Below are 16,415 nucleotides of genomic sequence, written 5' to 3'. Positions count from 1 at the left end.
AGAACATGGCTTCATAAGTGGTGCATAGGTCCACACCCAGGATCCAAACCAGTGAACCCCAGGTCACCAAAGCGGAGCATGGGAACTGAACCGCTACACCACCGGGCCGGTTCCAAGAGGTGAAGTTTTAACCAGAGTTGTGGTTTTGCCAGGAGAGTATTAGGAAGTAAGAGAGGGCCAAGGGAATTGTGAGTTATATTATTTAGAATAAATCTAGGCTGCTGTAACAAAGCAATCCAACAGTAATTTTGAGACAAAGCAGAGTTTATTTCTAACTCAAAGAACAAGTAGAAGAGACCATTCCAGGTCACTGGGTCTCAGCTTCAAATGATCATGTAGAGCCTAAGGGGCTTTCCGCCTTGTCCCTCTTTCATGACCTGGGGCTTTTTCTCATCTGAATCATAGAAACTGGGCAACAGGCACATTTTTTACCAGTTATCAGGAGGGGTAAGAAAGTGAGAGGAGGAAGCATCGCCCTTGTTTTAAGGGCCTAGCCTTCAGGTGCCACACATTACTTAGGCTCATGTTCCATTAGCAACATTTTAGTCCTATGGTTATATTCAAATGCAAGGAAGCCCTGGAAGTGTAGTGTGTATGGTCCTATGTGCTTAGCTACAATTCTATATTTTGGAAGAAGGGAGGATGGATTTTAGCAGACAATTCGAACTCTCTGCAAGGTAGTGATTATAATAACTGCACAAGGGATTTATGCTAAGTAACAAGGAACGAGAGGATCTGATAAGGATGAGGCATAACCAAAAGGTGGTAGGGTCAGGGGACTGTTGATGTCAGCAGAGGGAAAGGACTGTTGGAGTCAGGGTACTAGAGGGAAGAGCAGTGTTACTAGAGGGATGCCTGACATTGAGAATATGAAGGAGTGACTGTTATAGGTAATGTCAAGCCCTAGGGTATGATTTCAGGGTGACTGATAAGGGTACATCATAGGAAGAAAGGAGGTCAAGGAACTGAGGCCAGGATATTTGAAGGCTGACCCAAATGGATATTGAAATTACTTAGAATTATGATAGGAGTACTGTTGGAGAAAGTGACCATGAGCCAGCCGCTAAAATCTTTGAGAAATGAGGGCAAAAGACAAATAGGGATAGTAGGCGGTACATCTGAAGACATGGGACTCAAAGCTGGGGATTTGGGAGGAGGAGGAGGAGTTTGAAAGTGGCCATGAGGAGTGAGGAGAACCCTCTCTCCATCAACAGGCCAAATGTCATATAGGATGTGATAGAGAGAACAGCCACCACTAGAGAGGACTACAGGGAAGTGGCAATCTCCTCTGGGAGATTTAGGTTTCAGCTGGAGCAAGACAGTGGAGGGGATAGAGCAGACTGAGAGTGTGTAGGGATTTTGCTCCTGACACACTGGGTATTACAGTGAGCACAGGGGAAGCGTTTTGAGAATATGGGAGGGGTGGGAGAAGGGAGGAGAATGAGATTACAGAGCCTATAGGGATTGGAGTCAGGGAGATGGAGGGCGACCTGGGAGTCCCCTGGCTTTTCGTGGTGTTGATGTAAAGAGGGATAAGGGTATAATGTGATTAATCCTGATGGTTTTAGGGTAGATAACATTGGCAAGACTGTGAGCATTGTGGGGTAGTGAGGAATGGGGTCTTTCCAAGAATTCTGAGGCCGTCTCTTTGCTCCTTCCATGATGCACAAAGGTGGGGGAAGAGGCAGTCTGAATTCCAGCAGAGTAAGAAAAACAGCTGTTGTTTGTAAAGGACTTCCCCCTCTTGAGGAAGGGCAGGGCTCTCCTCAGGCTTCTGGGTTAAAGAGTCTGATGTTTTTGATGGCTTCTCCTCTGCCTCACTTTGGGACTATGCAACAGCAGGGAAGCCAGCAGGACAAGCAGCAACAAGATCAGTTCTTTCCCCACAATCCTCAGACTCTGTTCGTTAAAGTTGTGGCAAGAGTCTCACGGCAGGGGAAATTCCTGTCAGAATGAATTCCTGCTGCCTAAGAAGTCTTCTTCCACTTTCAGCCTCTGACTTCAGAACAAAGAGGGTTTGTCCTCTGTCCTCTGCCAGTGCAACCTCTAGAACCTGGAAAATGTACCCCACCCGCCCCCTTACACACACACAGAGTCCAGAGGCTCCCAGCCCTTTTCCTAGTCCACGACAATGTCTACTGACCTCCTTGGCCCTGACTGCAAGGGTGATAGGTAGGGAAAGAAGGACGGGGCAGTCTGCAGTGATGATATTCTTCTAGGCAACAGACTAAATGTGAGGGGATGAAGCGATAAGACAAAATGCACAGAAGGGCTCCACTCAAAAAGCCCTTCATCACCCCTAATACCAGTTAATCTTTGGGTTTAACACGTTCCTTATTTAAAAGACCAATTAAATCTGTGACATAAAGGCAGCACACGTCCTTTTTAAAAGAAAAGTTTCAATTATCCTTGATATTCAATGAAAATAGTATTTCAGGAACCCTTACAGGTTTAAAGCTTTGGCATTTTTCTCAATGTCTGAGGAAATCAGAAACATATTTATCTCCTCTGGATCTCCGAGTGAATTCACACTGGGAGGATTTGTGTCATATCCAGGTCATTTTGTCTCTTTAGTTAAAAAAAAAAAAAGCCTCAGATAGCTTGTCAAATCTGCCATATGGTATAACCAAGCCACAATTTATCATCAATTTTTAAGGAATTATAATTCTTTTGAATCTTGTCCTGGCATATCCCCAGATTCTTTCTGTTGCGTTTCTAGTTTATGAATCAAGCCTTTCATTCATTTACTTATTGCAACAAGTATTTCTTTCCTTAGCAACCATTCTAGCATAGCTTTATTCTAGGCATTTAGGAGGTTACAAGGGCAATCCATTCCCAATCCTGTGAGAGTTTATGATCTATTTGGGATGGCAAGAGAAAAAGAAAGAGAAGGGAAAGAAAGAAGGAAGGAAGAGAGGGAAGGAGAAGAAAGAGAGAATGCATTTAAAGTGGTCAAAATATATGTGCTATCTTAAATTCAAAAAGAAATCTGTGAAACCCATGAAAAGAAAACGACAAAACTTTACCATAGGACATGAAATAAGGCTTGTACAAATGGCGAGACTTGCTGAGTTCCTCGATGAGAAGACTCAGTATTGGAACAATATCAAATATGCCCAAATTAATCTAAAATTCAGTGCACTTCAATAAATATCCCAACTCAAAATTTTAAAACTCGACAAGTTGACTATAAAAACTATTGGGAAAGGCAAATATGAGGCCAAAAAAATTTTTTTAAGAGAATAAGAGTGAGGGACCTCCCCTCTAGAAGATATCAAAATACCCTCTAGATCTATAATAATTAGAGTGTGATAATTGACTGGAAAAAAAACCAATAGAAGAGAATAGAATGTCTGTTAAAAACAGTTAGAGGTTAATGCTAACTACTACAGAGACCTTTTAACATACTGGACACCAGTCTAATTTTTGAACATAGAACACAGTGATTTTTAAAATATAATTTGGAAGGAAAAATTATAATGTTGTAACAAAACTCCTTCCATTCTCATCTACTTATTTATACAGTAGAACTTTATAAAGTTTCTCAGCAGTTATAACTATAAAAACAAACAAAAAGTATAAATTAATGTGGAACCCGTCTCATTCTTGCAATGAGTAGTCTTCATCTAGCTCCGTCATTGAGAAATGCATTTACAACGCATTTTTATTTTTTATGTTTAAGAATTACAAATTTGTTATATTGATAAATTTTGTACTACTAATAATTAAAATGATAGAATATTTTAATATTTAGAGCTTTATTGGCCCAGGAAATAAATACATTTAATTTATATACATATTTTGTTACAGAGTATAATAATCAAATAATCAAAGATTTTCAAGCATAAAAGATGTTTTATGTTAAGATAAAATTATGTGGAAGTGGAATAGAAATATTAGTTCAAGGATATCAAGGAATGATGCAAAATCTTCAGCAGTTAAAGAAGAGGTATCAAATTGTTGGGACATTTAGATTTCATTTGATATATATGTTTTTTACAGTGATATAATATGGTTTAACAAGGTTTTTTTTTTCAAAGAATGAAATGTACAAACATCCATTAGCAATATTCAGATCCCATTTATACCTTGATTAGAAATTACTTCTTCAAGAACTGTAGCTCAAAGAATAAGCATTTAATTGGGGGCTAGAGAAAGAGAAAGCACAGGCTTTGTCAAGTAAAAATTTTAGTAGCCAGAGGGTTGCATGAAGGTGTCTACTTAGTAAGTCTTTGAAGAGAGAAGCTCAGGGAAGACAAATTCAGAAGCAGCTGAGGGAAGGAACCACAGCCATAAAGGAACAGCAGAAACGGAAATTTCAAACCACTATTTAGGCCATCGTTTCAGTAAACACGTGCCCTGAAACACACAGTTTCCACAACATGTTAGTTGATAGCTATTCTGTGAAAAAAAAAAAAAATGGGGGGGTAGTGCTATACATCTTTTAAAAAATCTATATAGGGGAAATTACCATATACTGATATAATTGTTTGTGTCATTGTTCTACAATAATTTGCCTTGTGAGACTATAGCCCCGTAGTTAAGAGGACAGATTCTGGTGCCAGATTGACGGGTTTCAACCACTGCTCGGCTGTTTGTTGGCTGTGTACAGTTACTTAACTTTGCGTATCCATTTTCTCATCTGTAAAATGGGAATAATAATATCACTTCTCTCATAGGGTTGTTACCTGTGTTAAATGAGATCATAGAGGGGAAATGCTTAGAACAAGGTCTTGGACACAGTAAGAGCTATGGATGGACTTGCTATTATTTCTAAGAAACGGTGTGCCACACCTAAGAATATCAGAGATGACTTGATGTATGACTAAGGGACATTTGATATGCAAATTGGTGCATATTCAGCTTAAATAACTAATAATTGTTATGTTATAGGTTACTATTCATTCAAGAAATACTAACTTGCTGGCTACTGGTTTGTGCTGGTCTGTATGATGTATCTTTTAAAGTTTTTCTCTTTTTTTGGAAGATTAGCCCTGAGGTAACTGCTCCCAATCCTCTTCTTTTTGCTGAGGAAGACTGGCCCTGAGCTAACATCCGTGTCCATCTTCCTCTATTTTGTATATGGGATGCCTAGCACAACACGGCTTTTGCCAAGCAGTGCCATGTCCGCACCCAGGATCCGAACCAGCAAACCCCGGGCCTCCGAAGTAGAACGTACGAACTTAACTGCTGCACCACCGGGCTGGCCCCAAAATATTTTATACTTTTTATAGTCACTAAAATTAAAAATTAATTTCTCTAACTTTTAATGTATAAGGTTTGAACAAAAACATATGAGTCAAAATGTAATTCCTTCCAGCAATTATCTGAATTCACATTTTGCTGTCTAGTTTAATCCAAATCAAAAATCATGAAGTCCTATGTTTTATAAAAACAATTTTTTAAAAGATTAAATGGTTAAATAAGTTTGAGAAAGGCTGGTTTGCAAGTAATATTACTAAAATGTTGAATAAAAGTATAAGATTGTCAAAATATCATCATTAATTTTCTGGTTGGACTCTGGCACTATTTATGTGGTACTATTACACCATTAAGGTAACCAGTGAATGACAGCATGTGAACTTTTTTTAACTGAATAAAATTTAACTATAGGCTTGGTCAACATCACTAGTAGGTGCCAACAGATTCACATTAACCTTTTCAAGCACTATATAAATATATATATTTTTTTGCAAGATTAGCCCTGAGCTAACACCTGTTGCCAATCTCTTTTTTTTTTCCACTCCTTCTCCCCAAAGCCCCCCAGGACATAGTTGTATATTCTAGTTGTAGGTCCTTCTAGTTGTGCTACGTGAGACACCACTTCAGCATGGCCTGACAAGTCGTGCTAGGTCGCACCCAGGATCCGAACTGGCGAAACCCTGGGCCACCAAAGTGGAACGCAGGAACTTAACCACTTGGGCATAGGGCAGGCCCCTCAAGACACTATATTTATATTCAATACACTGCAGTAGTAATGCACAGGTTTTCACCTGGGTAGTATACTAAGCAATGGACTGAAAATTTAGCCAGTGCTTTCTAGTCTATATGATTCATGAATTCTACAAAGTGTTTAACTCACCACAACAATAATTAGTTCAGTTTTGACCTTAAATACTTAATGGAATCTCAATTATTCTTGGAAGGAAGGTGGACATAGAATGGCAATTTTTCCACTTTTGTAGGTTTGGGGCATCAAAGAGAATCTGAAAATTATGGACTCTCTCCCAAACGCTGCACATTCTTACTTTGTATATAATTCCAGGGAATCTGAGCGATGCTTCTCAAAGTATCATCCATGGGTCATCTGCATCCATGTATCTTGAGGTTCTAGTTAAAAGTTCAGATTCCTGAGTTCCACCGCAGACTTACTGGATTGGAACCTCATAGGATGAGGCCCAGAAATAAGGCTTTTAACGATGTCCACAGGTGAAACTACTTAAAAATAAACTTTATTTTTTATCAAAGGAAAACTCATACACACACTCACACACACACACAAGCACATTCATGAGTATCATCTGAAAATGTAAAATAGTACTCTAAAAGGCTTATTATAAAAACCAGCAGTCTTCTACCCCGCCCTTGCCCACACCGAGTCCCAGACCTACAGGTTACCACCCTCAACTTTCTATCTGGTTTTACTGATATTTTCTTCCATACTTTTAAAAATTGCATGCTTATGTCACTATTTCTTGATTTGCCTATTTTATTCCTTGTCTATTGACTTTCATGTGATTAATTCTAGAATATTGCTCCCCTATCCCAACTCTACTTTTCTTCTTCCATCCCCCAATATAATTATGGGTAATTTTTTGTCAAATCACTAGTCAACATTACATTACTGAGATTACATAAATATTGTTCACTGAGCCAAGTAATGCATTGCAACCACACCTCTTTTCCTGTGCAAGTTTTCTTTTTTCTGAAGTTAATAATTGCCTCATTTTATCATTTGTTTGGTTTTCCATCTACCTATTGTTAATTTTTTCCCAATGTTCCAGCATCTCTGCCATATACATACTAATAATATATTCTTTATGCTCGAACACTTAACATTCCATTTTTCTGAGCCACCTCTGGAGCCCTTTTCCCTTCTCCTCCTCTCTGGCCTGACTGATCTCTGGAGGTCCTGGGACATCCCTTCCTGCCACCTTAAAGCTTTCCTTGCTTCTTTGCTCTCTAGGATCTTCTCTCCTGTATCTTCCATTTTCTTGTTTTAAGTCTCCTATTTTGCTAAAGCACATCTTCCAGCTTCCTAAAATAGAATGGAGATATAATGTTTGAGATCTTGTATATCTGAAAATGTGTGTCTTCTACATTACTTGAATTATAGTTTAGGTTGGTAAAGGATTCTAGGCTGAAAGTAGTTTTCCCTCTGAGCTTTAAAATAGCGCTCCTTTGTCCTCTACCATCAAGAGTGGCTAGTAACAACTCTGATGCTATTCTGAGTCCTGTTCTATTTTTTGTGATCAGCTTTTTCTCTCTGAAAGGTTTTAGAGTTTTTTTGCTTATCCAAGATGATCTGAAATTTAATGATGATATGCCTTGAAGTAGGTTTTTAAAAAAGATTTATTGTTCTAGGTGGGCCCTATCCATATGAGGACTCCTATTTTTCAGTTCTGGGAAATTTTTCTGTTATTTCTTTGATGATTTGCTCCCCTCTGTTTTCTTTGATCTCCCTTTCTTTCTTTTTTTTTTTTTTAAAGATTGTATTTTTTCCTTTTTCTCCCCAAAGTCCTCTGGTACATAGTCGTATATTTTTAGTTGTGGGTCCTTCTAGCTGTGGCATGTGGGATGCCGCCTCAGCATGGCTTGATGAGCCATGCCATGTCCGCACCCAGGATTCGAACAGGCAAAACCCTGCGTCTCCACAGTGGAGCATGCGAACTTAACCTCTTGGCCAAGGGGCCAGGTCCTGAGCTCCCTTTCTGAAACTCCTATTAGTAAGTCACTGAATGGATTCTCCAATGGTCTCATCTTTCCTCTTCTATTTTCCATTTTTCTCAATTTTATTCTCCAGTTTTTTTGTTGAATATTTTATTTACACCACCATATATTTAATTTTCAAGAGCTCTTTCTTGTGTTTTCCTTTTTCATTGCTTCTCGTTTTTGTTTTATTGATATATCTTCTTTTGTCTCTTTGATGATATTAATCAATTATAGTTTTTTGAAGTTCTTTTCTCCTTGCATTGTCTCTGTTCTCTCCAGATCCCTTTTACTTCTGTGTGTATTTTTCTCACCATGCTGGAGGTGTTCATTCTAATGTTTAGTGATTCTTGGGTTGTCATTTATATTTAAGAATGAGAGTCCAAACATTTCATTAGAAATTCTCTGTGTGGGGTACTGATTTGTCAAATTCATGAGTAGATGCTCTAGCAGTGAGCCAGCTTTTCACTGGGCTCCCCCAATTGCAAATGTCTGGAGAGCTTTTCTCTGTTGCCAATTGACTTCTCTGGGAGCTGAGCATTCACTTAATGCCCCTGTTTTGGTCCACCGACCAACAGTTGCCTGGCTGGGCAGAGTGAGAACAGAAAGGAACCTGGGGTCTAAACCATCTCGTATATAGACTTTCAACCATCCTTCATATTTTGAGCTTGCACCTGACCTCCCCAAAAGTGACCTGGCACTTCCCAAATGCTGAGGCTTTTGAGAGTCTCTGAGGGGAACTGGCCCTCATCTTCATTCTTAGGTTTTGAACTCTTCCTTTCTGCTCAATTAATTACTACTCCTTCATCCACTTCCCAGCTTCCAAACACTTATCCTAGGCCAAACACTTGTTAAATCTCTAACTCTCTGTCTCACTCTTCCTTTGTCTTTGTTCATTTTAGATTAATGCCTTTTTTATTCCTTGATGTCATTTTAGTGGGCTTTGAAGAAATGGGAGGAGGGGGCAGAATGCTTGTGGGCAAATCACAATTTAGGGGAATTCTAAAGTAATTCTTGTGCAACAAACACTTGAGGATCGCTGGCTAGAACATAGTTGGTATTGGAATACTGGATAACTGCTGACTAAACATGGGATCTAGATGAATTTCTGTAGAACTGATGATTTAAGAACAACAAACTATGATGTTTTCAGACTATTGACCTAGGAGGTCATCAGACCCTGAAATTAAAATCCCTGTCAAACAAACAAATGAACAAGAAAGAAGAAGAAAAAAGGAATGAAAAGAAGGAAGCAAGAAAGGTCAAAAATATGTTAACTGTAGCTATTTTTATCTATCCAGATGGCAGGATGGACACGTTATATTCGTCTTTGTACTTTTCTGCATTTTCTAAGTTTTATGCGCTGTGGATCATTCCTGTTTGAGTGTGAATAAGCGTGTGGGAGAGAGTTTCTATACCTCTCCCAATACATTACCTATGGGTGTGAAATAAAGTCCACAGAGTCTGAATGTATACATTAATTGCACAAGCTTTTATTGAGTGCCTAGATCAAAGTTACATACCACAGAAGCATTAATAAATAGGTAAATATTTCCTGAGTCATAATCTGAAAAGATATTTTTTTTTTTAAAGATTTTATTTTTTCCTTTTTCTCCCCAAAGCCCCCCAGTACATAGTTGTATATTTCTCGTTGTGGGTTCTTCTAGTTGTGGCACGTGGGACGCTGCATCAGCGTGGTCTGACGAGCAGTGCCATGTCCGCGTCCAGGACTCGAACCAACGAAACACTGGGACGCCTTCAGCGGAGCGCGCGAACCTAACCACTCGGCCACGGGGCCAGCCCCTGAAAAGAAATTATTTTTAAAAAGTTTAAAAAAAGGAAGTGTCTTGTAGGCAATTCTTTAAATTGAGAAGGAACAGCATCAAATCAACATTTTTACATTTCCTCTGTTTAAAAACATGTAAAAGTCATGTACTGCACACCTACGTTTCAGTCAATGAGGAACTGCACATACAATGGTGGTCCCATAAGATTAGTACCATATGGCCTTGGTGTGTAGTAGGCTATGCCATATAGTTTTGTGTAAGTATACTCTATGATGTTCACACAATGACAAAATTGCCTAATGATGCATTTCTCAGAACGTTAAGTTCTGACACATGACTTAAGTGTTAAATGACACATTACTGTATTTGGTGCCTATTATCTCACAGATTCCACATGTAGTGTTGGAGATGCAAAAATCCATAGTCCCAGGGCCAGCCTGGTGGCGCAGTGGTTAAGTTCACACGTTCTGCTTCTCGGCGGCCCAGGGTTCGCCGGTTTGGATCCCAGGTGCTGACATGGCACCCTTTGGCAAAAGCCATGCTGTGGTAGGCATCTCACATATAAAGTACGGGAAGACGGGTATGGATGCTAGCTCAGAGCCAGTCTTCCTCAGCAAAAAGAGGAGGATTGGCAGTAGTTAGCTCAAGGCTAATCTTCCTCAAAAAAACCACAAAAAATCCATAGTCCCCCTATCTCATTCCAGTCTAAGAAAGAATCCATAGTCATTCTTTTTTTTTTTTTTTTTTTTTTTTGAGGAAGATTAGCCCTGAGCTCACTACTGCCAGTCCTCCTCTTTTTTGCTGAGGAAGCCTGGCCCTGAGCTAACATCTGTGCCCATCTTCCTCTACTTTATACATGGGACACCTACCACGGCATGGTGTGCCAAGCAGTGCCATTTCCACACCCGGGATCCCAATCCCAGGCCGCTGAGAAGCGGAATGTGTGCACTTAACCGCTGTGCCACCGGGCCAGCCCCGATAGTCATTCTTGAATGTGTAGTGGGTTCTTGAAAAACACTCAGGAAACATATAGCTGTCTGCATTTTATAATTTATAAATGAATGTATATGTGGTAGATTCTCTTGGTTGTTTGTCCAACAGTCATTTTCTCCGCTCTGCCCTTCTCTTTGTGAGAGCCTTGATTTGTTGACCACCCCTCTCCCATGTGATTCAGAGGATATCCTCATTAGTCAAAGCCCATCATGGTACTCCATTATTCCCTTGCCAGTGATTAAAAGCTGCAAAACTTCTGAGAAAGTAAGACACGTGAGAACAGACCACTCCTGTCTTCTGTGGGGCATTGTTGCATCTCCACATAATCACAGGAACTGTGGTGACCATTTTGCTACCATCCTGAAGAAGACTCCCTCACACAGAGGAAAGCAGAGCCAGAGAAACCCAGAGAAGCAGAATCAAAGCCCTGACGTACCATGTTTGGACCCCGTCCTACCTTTGGATCTTTTGTTTTATCAGAGAAAATATTCCTTTATTGTTTATGCCAATTTGGTTGGAGTGTTTATTACTTGCAGCGAAAGGCATTCTAACTGATACAGCTTGCTTTGTCTCAGGCAGAGGATTTGGTGAAGAGGTTCATGAGAGAAAAAGCAGATAGTACTAGTAAATGTTAGACAATTTAGAAAGATGAAACTCACACCGTGGGTAAGATTCTCTGCAGAATCAGTTTGGTGATGCTCAGGCAAAAGGACTTCAAGGTTAAACCAGGGAATTAGGAACAAAATTCTGAGCACCATGAATGATCAGTTTCTTAACGGGGACTTAAAACTGCCCAGCAGTGACCTCTTCTTTGTTCCAAGTAAATAAGTGGAAAAAGTTCAAGAAGTCTTCCTCATCTAGTGATTCCCAGAGAACTCCTCATCTAGAGAATTCTTTTGTGAGGATCTAGAGCTTACATGCATTAGGGACTGTGAACTTCATTCGTTCAGTCAGTCAGTCAACAAATATACATTTGAGAAGACACCATGTGCCAGGCATATTGTTCAACAAGATAGGCACAGTCCCTGACCTAAAGGAAGATATATGTCTCATGGGAGACAAAGGTGTTATATATTTATTTATTGGTTAATTATAAATTATGCTGAATGCTTTAAAGGAATAGAAAAGGGGGCTATACAGAAACACTGGAGGGAGGTGGGGTCCTTAATTAAGAATGGAGATTGAGAGAGTCAGGTAGTTGATGTGTGAGTAAACGACATTAAATTGAGAACTGAAAGATTAAATACGAGTTAATCAGAGAAGAAGTTGTAGCACGGGTGTGGAAGCATTCCTGGTAGAGGAGGCCTGGTAGAAGAGATGAAAGCACACCAGTATGGCTGGAAGAGAGCCAGCGAGTGGGAGGGTGATGTGAGATGAGTTTGGAGAAGGAGGGAAGGACTTAATCACATAGAACTTTGTAGGCCATGCTAAGGATTTTGGATTTTTCTATGTGCAATGGGAAGCCACTAAAAGTTTTAGTCAAGGAAGCGACAAGAAACAATTTACGTGATCACTGTGGTAGCTGCATGTAGAACAGATTGGAAGTGAAGCCAGAAAGGGACCAATTATAACTACCGCAGAAGTCCAGGCAGGAGACAATGGTGGCTTGGCCTAATGGATAGGAAGAGAAATAGATATGAGAAATATTTTGGATGATGAGAGAAAGAAAAGGGTCAAAAATGCCTCCTAGGTTTCTCTTTTAAACAAATGTGTAAAGGGAGGCATTATAAATGTGTAAGGGAGAAGACGGCAAGAGAAGCAGTATTTGGAACAAGAAATGATCAATAGTTCAGCATGGGATGGCTGTAAGAAATCCACTTGGACACATCAAGTAGATAGCTGGATACAAAAATCTAGAAGAGAAGTCAGGATCAGAGGTAAAAGGCTAGGTGTCATCAATATATAGATGGCATTTAAAGTCACAGGAATGGATGAGTTTATCTAGGGAGATGTGAGAGTATGGATAAGAGTAGAAGATAGAGGAGAAGAGAAGCTCTGAGGAGTTTCATATTTCAAAGGATGGGGAGAGGAGGAACTTCCAGAGGAGACTGAGGGAGTAGCTAGTAAGGTTGTTTAAAACTAGAAGTCTATAGTATCGAAGAATTAGGGTCTCAAAAGGAGGAAGCAGTCAATTGTATTGACTGCAAAGAAGACAGGAAAATGTCTCTTGATTTCGGTACCATGGAGTCAATTGATTGCCATGGTGAGATTATCAAGTGGATTGAGTTCTGTTGCAAATATCAGAGAATCAGTTTACAGAGGACTAACCCTTGTACCATCAGAGTTCATTGGATACAATTTTAGGGGGAGTTTGAGTTTCTTTTCTGAGAGGTCCTAACTATTTATAAGGATGGATATTTTATGTTTTATTCTTTCTTAGACTCTTATTTTTTCCAAAGAACAAAGAATAAATATACTTTTTAACAAAACGTAATAAAACTCATTCTAGCTTGCAATTACCATATGGGTCCATTGGACCCTTTCATAACTTTGGGATCTTAGTGATCATAGTTTCCTTTAGCTTTAAACATTTTGCTATGTCATCCTAGGAATTATTTCATCATTACTCAACAATTATTCCCAACTATGCTAGAAAAGACAAAAATAATAAGAAAACAGAGAATTTGGAATCACCTAGAAGGTTGATTCAACAGTAAAATAAATCATCACTATTACATCATCCTGCTATTATCAGATTGCCCAAAGCTCTGCATCATCTTTTAAGACAGTATAAAAAAAATCTGGAGATAATATCTTTGTAGTTTTTTACTAAAACTTTTATTAATCACTGATGAGAATTCAGAATTCAGAAAATTTCATTTTCTTCCCATACTGGCAAAGAAACGAAAATTGATAGAGGAAAACACTTCAAAAGTATTAGAAAAATCAGAAGATAAATGCAAAAAGACAGACAGAAGCACTCTAGACTTTAAGGATGATGGTGAAACTTATCATACAAGTGAAATAGCAGATGAGTCTTAAATGATACCCTAAATTTTCTCAAACTCAAGAATTGATGATTCAACAATACATATTTAAACATAGAAAGGAAATATGGTTTTCTTATTTACTCAACGGGAATGGCTTCATTATTCAATATTTTTCAGTAAGAACCTAAGCCAGCCTAAAAAGACATGTCATCATTTATGATGTTTTGCATCATATACACTTGATAGAGTTTGTAAGTCAACAAATGCTAGAGGCAATGTATATACAAAGGTGACTGGAAGGAAATTATGAGGTAGAGATGAAAATATTCACAGAATTGCTAATTCTTCCCCACCATCCCCCCAGCTTTATTGAGCTAAAATTGACATATAATGTTGTGTAAGTTTAAGGAGTACAATGTGTTTGAATTGCTAATTCTAATTGCTGTTTATAAATCTAAAACTGAAAATGTTTTACAGGAAGTAAAAAAGATAGCTATCTTCTCTTCAACAAAATTTCAAGCCATCAAAGTTTTCAAAAGTATTGCATTTTGTTGATTTAAGTACAAGAGGAGACAAAAGTAATAATAAGCTAGAACTTATAGTTTCATTAGAGATGTACTTGAAATCTGGAGTCAGTTTTATAAGATGATTGTGTTCCTAGTTCACGTATGTTGATTGATCAATAGTTGTATTCAAAGGACATCACCCATTTAGGATAATATTCCTTCAAATGCAGGAAAATATAGAATAAAAAATTGAGTTTGCCATATTTAAAATTTATTAAAAAATTATTTTTCACTATTCCTTTATTCTTGCTTCTTGTAAATGAAGCAAGAATTTTGCAAAATGCAAAATTTGCAAAATGATTTTAAAATATGAAAAAATAGAGCAGGTCCATTGGCGATGACTGTTTTCCCTGGTATACTGGGGGTTAACCAAGCAGGGAGTTATTTGTCTCACATAACAAGCAATAGAGGACAGAAAACAGACCCCTCTCTTACAGACTACTTTTGGCTTCAGATAATAGAAATATTATCTCATCGAATGGAGCATGGCAGCTTAGGATAGAGGGATTGTGGCTCAATAATGTTATCAAAGACATAGCTTGCCACCTCTCTGCTCTGCCATGTCCAGTCCCAGTTTTACGCTCAGACTGGTAGCAAGATAGCTGTAGTATTACATAAACATACAACATCCAAAGGAAGGAGAAAAAACCCCAGGAACCCACATCTCTCCTTATAGCTCTCTATTAAGAGTGAGGAAATTTTTGCCAGAATCACTCCTTCTCTTCTGGCTCCTTTCCTTCTTGCCTCTTTGGCTAGAATTGCCTCACATGCTTATGGCTGAACTCGTAAAATGAATGGGATTACCCCTAGATCACTCAGACTAGAAGCTGGGGATAATGTTGGTGTACCCTGGGGCACATTGGTCTGGGGAAGGGATGGACACCTGAAGAAAACTGCGGTTCTGTTAGGAAGAAGAGGGTAACAGGTATTAGGTAAGCTATACATAGTGTCCCTGACAGTCTAACAGTAGAAGCAAAACTCCTAAAGTGACTTACAGAACATACACTAATTAACTGGAGTGAACAGTCACTGAGACTCAGAATGGACTGGGATAAGGAAGTCAGCTCTTTTACAATCCACCCCCCCCCCCCCTTAGTGTTATTCTGTCACCTCCAAGCATTCAGGATATTGCTTTATTCCCTCCTCCTCTTGAAAGCTGCGTATAGGAGCAGCCAGCTGACCCATTTTCTGAGATGGACTGAGTGGGGTGAGGTGAATGAGATGTATGGACTTGGGAGACAACCTACATGATCATAGCTGGAGACTGCGACTATGACAAACCTTAGGGAGGGGGCAGTGACCAACGCATGACAGGCAAAAGATGGGGTTTCTGAAGGGGGCTTGAACAGCCATGAGGAGAAATAATGAACCTTGGGTGAGAGAGCTGTCTAGAGCTGTCTCTCAGAACTTCGCTGGTTAGGATTTTTGTATAGTTTTAAAATCCAAACCAAGAGGTGTGGCCAGAACCAGGATGAGGAAGAAGGTAGCATTGTAGAGGAGGCAAAGGGAGAAAAGGGGCAGTGGGGAACCATTTCAGTTGCTTTTTTCTCCTCTAACTGAAGTCCGTCCTTAGTAGTTTTAAATGCACACTCTCCCTGTATAGCTGCCCAGTCAGGACCCAAATGGAGGCTGATGGCTGGGGCAGGCTGATTTTTCAGTTGCCTCGTTTGGATGATCCTGCACACTGGGACTGAGCTGGAACTGAAACAGTCCTTGGAAGTGAGGAACAAGGGACACCATGCCAAATTCCTCTTCAGTAAGCAGTTACAAAAGCTACTAGGCACATCAAGGGTATGCAGGTTGTAGTTTGCAGAATAAAGGACATTTTCTGCTCAAGGAGGGGGTGAGGAAGGGTGGTGTGTTAGGGCCATAATATGACCTGGGACCACGTTTTAATGAAGTCACAACAGAGGAGGCCAATACCTGCTTTACAGGATACCCACCAGTACTGGCAGCCCCGTGAGGTAGTTGCTCCCAATAAAGAGAGAGAATCAGCAATGTTGTAAATCAGGGTTCTGTGCACACTCCATTGTGTAGAAGGATGATTGCTCACCAGCATGAACACAATCCGCCCCGCCATTTTAACAGTAAAAATCCAAATGAAAAAAATGATTGAGTTTCAATTTCTATCACCTTTCCCTTACCTTTGTGAAATTTCAGCACATCTCATTCACAGCTAGTTTCCTACCAAGGTCAGAAACCCGCACACA

The sequence above is a fragment of the Equus caballus genome, chromosome 2, assembly GCF_041296265.1.
Source record: "Equus caballus isolate H_3958 breed thoroughbred chromosome 2, TB-T2T, whole genome shotgun sequence".
In the NCBI taxonomy this organism is placed as follows: Eukaryota; Metazoa; Chordata; class Mammalia; order Perissodactyla; family Equidae; genus Equus; species Equus caballus.
This window is presented reverse-complemented; position numbering follows the sequence as displayed.